The following is a 7,251-nucleotide window of genomic DNA, read 5'->3' on the forward strand; positions in this document are numbered from 1 at the left end:
TCTGGCACCGACCAGAATGCTCACCTCATATAGAGACCGGAGAGCCCGTGAGCTGGAAACCACGTGACTCTCCCTGCAGTGCTTCGCCTCGCAACTGGGTTATGTAGGGGGGCAGGAGAGCGGCAACCAGAGCCGAGAGCGTCATTAGGTGTCTCTGTGCAATGGCCGGAGTCTAGTCTGGCCAGGACCGTGACTCCGCCGTAGAGATCATCCTTTAGACAAAAATTATGACTTCTGGTGCCGCCTTTTACACCCGGGACACGGCCATGGGCTTTGCAGCAGATCCTGTTTTCGAGCGCCCCGCCCTGAGTGGCCGGGACGGGTCATACAGTGAGGGGAAGGACTGGGTAGTGGGACGGTCGTTGCCAGGAGCATCAGGGGCGAGTGACATAGCCAACATAGTGGTGACGCGTAGCTGTTGCTGCGTCTGGAACAAGCGTTCTAACAAACATTTAACAATGAGCAGAGTTACTAAGAGTCCCACTGCTAAAAGAATCCAAGTGGTCAACCTGGGCCAAGAGAACCATGAGGTGACTTGGTCCCACAGTAGCTCGTAGTGGGAAAAGTGGGGTTAAAGTTAGTCTCTCTTCTACTCGGTCGGAGGGTCACTTGCACTGTTGTTGTCATCTTTTCGGTCGTCGCCATCATCAGCAGAGTTGGAGACCGGATCCGGTGGCTCTGGTTGGAGGCTTATCAATTTTCTAGGCAACAGTTCCTTGGCGTCCTCGGGCGACGTCACGGTTCTCACCAGTCTTTCCGGAACCCACACAGGTTGACGTCCTGGTTCCTGGGGAAAAACACAAACAGAGCCTCTGGCCCAACTAAGTACCGGGTCAGGGCCTTTCCATTGTCCTGACAGAATATCTTTCCACCGGACTAGACCTCTATGCGGTGGGCTTGAGGTGGTGTGTTGAAGGGCAGGTGTCACCCCTAGTGGGTTTTCATTTAGAAAATTATATGTAAATAAAGCCACTGACAGTTGAGCCTTCGGGGATAGGCCATGGCTTATTCCCCCTTTTTGTTTTTTGAGCAGGTCTTTAAGAGACCTATGTGCTCTTTCGATGATTCCCTGTCCTTGAGGATTATAAGGGATGCCATGCTTTAATTGCACCTCCATAGTATCACAGAACCTTTGAAAGGTTTGACTGGTGTAAGCTGGTCCATTGTCTGTTTTTAACAATTTTGGCTTGCCCCATGCTGCCCAAGCGGCAAGGCAGTGCGAAATAACCTGGTGAACTTTTTCTCCGGTCTCAGCCGTGGCGAATAGTATTTGGGAGTATGTATCTATAGATACATGTAAATATCTCACTTTGCCAAATTCCGCATGGTGAGTGACATCCATTTGCCAAATGTCACCTGGGATGAGACCTTTGGGGTTGATGCCCAGTGAAGGGGCTGCCTTTTGCTCGGAACAATTATTGCAGGCTCTAACTATATCTCGGGCAGCTGCGCGCGGTATTTGAAACCGTCTGGCCAAGGTGCTTGCATTGACATGAAATTTAGTATGGAATCCCTGTGCTTGCTGATATGGTGTTAGCACTGGGAAAATATGTGGTTGCCGAGTGGCCTTATCTACTAGGCGATTTCCCTGCGCCATGGGACCTGGCAGGCCTGAGTGAGCTCTTATATGGGTTATGAAGAAGGGGCATTGCCGGGAATATATGGTTTCCTGAAGTTTGAGGAAGAATGGTCTTACTGAGGAAGAATGCTTTATAACGCCCACCGTTTCTAAAATATTTACAGAATTCACTACGTAAAGGGAGTCTGATACAATATTTAGAGGATCGGTGATTTCTTTCAGGACAGTGATAATGACTTGTAATTCTACCCACTGAGGTCTTTGTGGTTGAAAAAATACTGTCTTGGGAGTACTCCCTTCTACACAGTATGCTCCTGAACCGGAGCTGGAACCATCCGTGTATACGGTGAGGGCATTCACTAGTGGCTTAGGTGAAGTTATTTTAGGAAAAATTATTGGATGTTGGGTAATAAATTGCAAGAGGGGGTCTTTCGGGTATTGGTTGTCAATATTTCCTGCAAAAATACACCTGAGAATAGCCCATTGGTCTATGCACCCAGTAAGCGTTTCGAGTTGCCGGGAAGAGTATGGCACTCTGAGGTTTTTAGGGTGTTGGCCAAAGTGTTGCACTGCTCTTTTTAGGGCTTCTGAGGCCAATTCTGCAACCGCTGTGGGATAATGTTCTAAACTTTTTCTGGGGGAGATTCCGGGGTGGACCCAGAGTAGTGGTCCTTGTTGCCACAGCACTGCCGTAGGCTGCAGTTCTGTGGGCAGCAGGCAGGCTTCAAAAGGTTCATGGGGGTTTATTCTTTTTATGACAGCGGTGCTGAGTGCCTCCTCTACTTTAGCTAGTGCTCGCCGTGCTTCGGGAGTGAGAAGCCGGGGAGAGGTTATATCTGGGTCTCCTTTCAACAAATCATATAAAGGTGCCAGTGTGGCATTGGGTAGTTTTAAGTATGGGCGAACCCAATTGATATCCCCCATTAGTTTTTGCAGGTCATTTAGGGTCTTAAGAGTGTCTGTTCTAAGAGACACCTTTTGGGGGGAGACTTGAGTGGGCGAAAGCTTCGCTCCCAGGAAGGTGGCATTATCAGCCATTTGAATTTTTTCAGGAGCAATCATGAGATTGGTATTTCTGAGCGTCAGCACTAGATGTGACAGCGCTGCCTGAAGGAGGGGTAAGTCTGCAGAAGTTAGTAAAAGATCGTCCATGTAGTGAACGATTTTCACTCGAGGGAAACGTCGCCGGGTATCAGTTAACCGTGCGGCAACGTACAGTTGACACATAGTAGGGCTATTGGTCATGCCCTGGGGCAGGACTGTCCATTCAAATCGTTGACTAGGCCCTTCCTGGTTAAGGGAAGGTATGGTAAAGGCGAACTTTGGGGTGTCTTCAGGGTGAAGTGGGATTGAGAAAAAACAGTCTTTAAGGTCTAGTATAAAGACAGGCCAATGCTCCGGTAAGGCGGAGAGCAAGGGTAACCCCGTTTGAACAGGTCCTAGGGGTTCCATACAGTTATTAATGGCTCTTAAATCATGTAATAGTCTCCATTTCCCTGATTTTTTCTTTATGACAAATACAGGTGTATTCCAAGGGGATGAGGACGGAATGATATGACCTTCTTTTAGCTGTTCTGATATAAGCGTGTGTAGCGCATTGAGCTTTTCCTGCGGCAAGGGCCACTGAGGCACCCAAATAGGGGTCAATGTTTTCCAAGTTATTTTTATTGGGGTGGGTGGGAATCTTCCCTCAGTGGCCCCCGCGAAAAACCCAGGCCCTGCCTGCCTGGATTGGGTATGGTCTGTACAGGCGCTGGGCGTCCTTGCAGGGAGGCCCCCAATCCTTTTCCGGGGACGTATCCCATACCTTTTAGAAGGTCCTTGGCTGTTTTGGAATAATTAGTTGTTAGGGTAAGATCCATTTGTGTCAGTACGTCTCTTCCCCATAGGGAAACGGGTAAAGCCAGCACGAAAGGCTGAAAAGAGCTGTGATGTCCTTCGTCATCTGCCCAGTGAAGGGTGGAGGCACTTATCATGGGAGCAGAGCACTGCCCGATCCCTGTGAGGATTTCTTCCGCTTTGCATAGCGACCAAGAGGCGGGCCAGTCTTGCTGCCGTATAATAGATCGGTCAGCTCCGGTGTCCAGCAGGCCCAGGAAGGGCCTGCCTTGCACCTTGAGTGTCAACATGGGTCGGTTCTCTAGGGACATATGTAAACCTTCAAAGATTTCCCCAGACGATCCAAATCCTCTGTCTCCCCTTAGGTCGGGTCTGCTTGGAAAGGCAGCATGTAAACTAGGCAGGAGCAGGAGTTGTGCCAATTTATCGCCCTCTGCAATGACTAAGGTGCCTTGCTGTGACTGAACCATGATTTGGGGGGAGCCGGTGAAGTCTGAGTCTACCACGCCTGGTATAACTGTTAGTCCTTTTAGGGCCGTGGACGCTCTCCCTAATATTAACCCAACAGCCCCTTGGGGTAAGGGCCCTTTAAAGGAAGTTTTCACTAGCTGAACACCCATGGAGGGGGTTAATACGAGTCGGGAGGTGGCACAGAGGTCCAATCCTGCGGACCCGGGGGACGCACGGAGCGGAGAGGAGCAGGGCGGGGGCCCTCCGTATTGGGGGGCCCCCTCCGCCCGTTTTTTGAGGGCTGTTCTGGTCTTCCAGAGAGACGCTCCCCTTCTGCGCTGAAGGCTGATCTACAATCTTCCGCACGATGGGGTCCCTTTCTACAGCGGCCACAGAGTTTGCTTTGGACTCGGGGTTCATTTTGCCGCTGATTAGGGGCTCTACCGGGACATTCCCTCTTAAAGTGACCTGGTTTGCCACATCCAAAACAGGTTTTAGGCCTTACCACAGGACCCCCCGAGTCTCCTGTGTCCACATGTAGAGAGCTAGCTAGCATGGCAGCAAGACCTGCATTAGTTAAAGGGCTACCAGCATCTCTACAGAGGCGAACCCAATCTGTCAGGGACTTCCCTCGATTTTGTGCAAGAATAACTTTACATTCTTTATTGCACTGTTCGAATATCATCTGTTTGATAACTGTTTCTGCTACCCCTGGGTCAGAAAAGATTCTTTCTGCTGCGGTCTGCATTTTTGCCACAAAGTCTACAAATGGTTCGGTGGGTCCTTGGTGAATGCTGGTAAGCGAGGCCTGAGCTTCCCCTTCCCCGGTCAGCTTTTTCCATGCTCCCACAAAGCAGCGGAAGACTTGAGCATAGACTTCTTGTGGATACCCCGTCTGATTGTGGGCGTGGGTGCCTTTTCCTAGTAGCATGTCGGCATTCCACCCACCCCGCCTCCCTGCGGCATTCTTTGCCGCTTGTTCTTCCGCTAATTCCTCAAACCACGCTTTCCAGTCGATGTACCGACCTGGAGGCAAGCAAGCACGAGCGAGCTGATAAATGTCTGCGGGCGTGTGGTTTAGTGCCGAGAGGTTCTCAACCATATTTAGAGTGAATGGTGCATTCGGGCCATACTGATGAACAGCTTGTCTTAATTCTTTTAACACTTTATAGTCATAGGCCTCATACTGGTTATTACCGGGAGGATTAATAAGGACTGGAAACATGCCTGTTGGCTGATTAGCACTTATCGCATTAAAAGGGTTCCATCTCCAAAAGAATCTCCCCCTACCAAGAGCTAACGAGCGGCCCTGTGGGGCTGTATACGCGGGCGGCGGAGGTAGGCAAAGTGGTCCCTCCTCCTGCCAGCGCTCCGGAAATTCAGGGTTACCTTCTGGAGGGGGTGAAAAAGAATCATGACAGTTACCCGAGTCGGCCACTAGGGGGAGCCCGTATCGGGGGTCTAAGGCGGAAACACCAGGGCCTCCCCCCAAAGGCCCCCGCGTCACGCTCGCGGGTGCGGGCGGGGCGGAAGGTCGTGGGCAGGTTTCTAGCTCAATTAACGGGTTTTCATTTGTCCCCACGCCCTCACCGTCCTCTGATGCTGAGTCCGAGCTGTCTGATGAGGCGCCTGGCTCCGACGGCCTGCCTCTGCAAGAACCGTCCGTAGACGAGGCAGACCGGGCATCTCGTAATGCATCTCGGGCCTGTTCTAGGGCGAGGGTCGGGCCTAGGCCCGTAGCAGCCTCCGCTTCCAGGCAGGCGCGGACAGTCTCCCATACGGGGACCAGGATCGGGTCCATACCTAAACCCGTCCTACGCGCTCGGTCAATATCACGGCCGAGCTTGATCCAAGAGGGCAGAGAAAGGCTCCCAGTGGTGATGAACCAGGGGGCAAAGGTGAAAACATCATCTATAAAGCGCTGAAGGGAGCTTTTTCGTACTGAGATACCCCTGTGCTTTAACAATGTTTTCAGGGAAGACAGTAAAGGTGAACTTTCAGACTGCCCCATGCTTGCAGTCGGCACTAGCTTCAAGCGTGCTCGGTGACGTCTACCGAGCTCTCCCCCGGGGTGGCCTGAGTACCCACGGGCCTTAACCCTCAAGTAAAGCAAAGACACTTACCTCTTCGCGGTGATCAGGCGCGAAGGTTGAGAGGAATCAGGAGAGGCGCGAGGATGTTCCCCGTCAAGGTCGCGGGTTCGATCCCCGTACGGGCCACCACTTGTCCGGAGCTTCTTCTCTTGGTCTCTGGTCCCCGGCCGGCGGGGGAAGACGCTGAAGAAAAAGACTCGGACACACTCCTCCAGGTTTGTCGTAAGTGCCATGTTTTACTGGAGCTAAGCTTACACACCTTGTTACATTTCTCACGCAGGGGGGAGACTCCCTGCGGGGGACAACCTCTATGCGGCCGTCAAGCACGGCTCTCTGCGGGCTGTCACCCCGACTTCCCGCCCGGGGTCCTAGATATAGTGTGGTGATTACCAATGGCTGAGCTACACGTACAAGGCTGGGATAGGTGGATAGGAGAGGCGGACGTGTACATCATGGGCGGAAGTGACGATCGGGTGCCATCTTGGCCCGAACGTCGGGTATACGTATAAGGCGGAAACAGGATGCGGGCGCCATCTTGGCTCACTCGATGGGCGGGGGGAGCTCTAGGGCAGGCTGCGGCGTGTCCACTAGGCCCGACCCGGGAGGCGGCTCTCCACACCATATAGCCAATTAAAATGAGCATTTCTTTATGTACTTTTGAGCTATCTGTATTTGCTGTTCAGAAAAATGTCAATTCACATCTTTAGCCAATTTTGTAATTGGGTTCTTTGTTATTTTGTTGTTCAGTTGTATGATTTCTTTGTATATACAGGAAATCAAACCTTTGTCTGATATATGATTTCCAAATATTTTCTCCCATTGAGTTAGCTGTCTTTCGTCTTTTTGACAAAGTCTTTTGAAGTGCAGAAGCATTTGATTTTGAGAAGTTTCCATTTATCTAATTTTTCTTTTGTTGCTTGTTCTTTGGATGTAAAATTTAGGAAGCTACCTCCTATTACTAGGTCTTGAAGATGTTTTCCTACATTTTCTTCTAGAAGCTTCATGGCGCTAGTTCTTATATTTAGGTGTTTGATTCACTTTGAGTTAATTTTTGTACAGTGTGTAAGATAGGGGTCCTCTTTCATTATTTTGGCTATTAATATCCAGTTCTTCCATGCCCAGTTATTGAAAAGACTATTTTGTCCCAGTTCAGAGGATTTGGGGGCCTTGTCAAAAGTCAATTGACCATAGATTTGGTGGTCTATTTCTGCATTCTTGATTTGATGCCATTGGTCAATGCTTCTATCTTTGTGTCAGTACCATGCTGTTTCACCACAGTGGCTTTATAAT

The 7,251-nt window shown here is 50.5% G+C and overlaps 1 long non-coding RNA gene across 1 annotated transcript; it reads right to left on the reverse strand.

The window, feature by feature from the left end:
* Window positions 1-680: 680 nt before the first annotated feature.
* On the reverse strand, window positions 681-6,293 carry LOC143678186 (uncharacterized). The gene is made up of 2 exons (XR_013173099.1): window positions 5,992-6,293; window positions 681-787 (listed from the first exon to the last, which is right to left on the reverse strand). It is a non-coding gene; the product is annotated as an uncharacterized LOC143678186 (long non-coding RNA).
* Window positions 6,294-7,251: the final 958 nt, after the last annotated feature.

The sequence above is a fragment of the Tamandua tetradactyla genome, chromosome 3, assembly GCF_023851605.1.
Source record: "Tamandua tetradactyla isolate mTamTet1 chromosome 3, mTamTet1.pri, whole genome shotgun sequence".
In the NCBI taxonomy this organism is placed as follows: domain Eukaryota; kingdom Metazoa; phylum Chordata; class Mammalia; order Pilosa; family Myrmecophagidae; genus Tamandua; species Tamandua tetradactyla.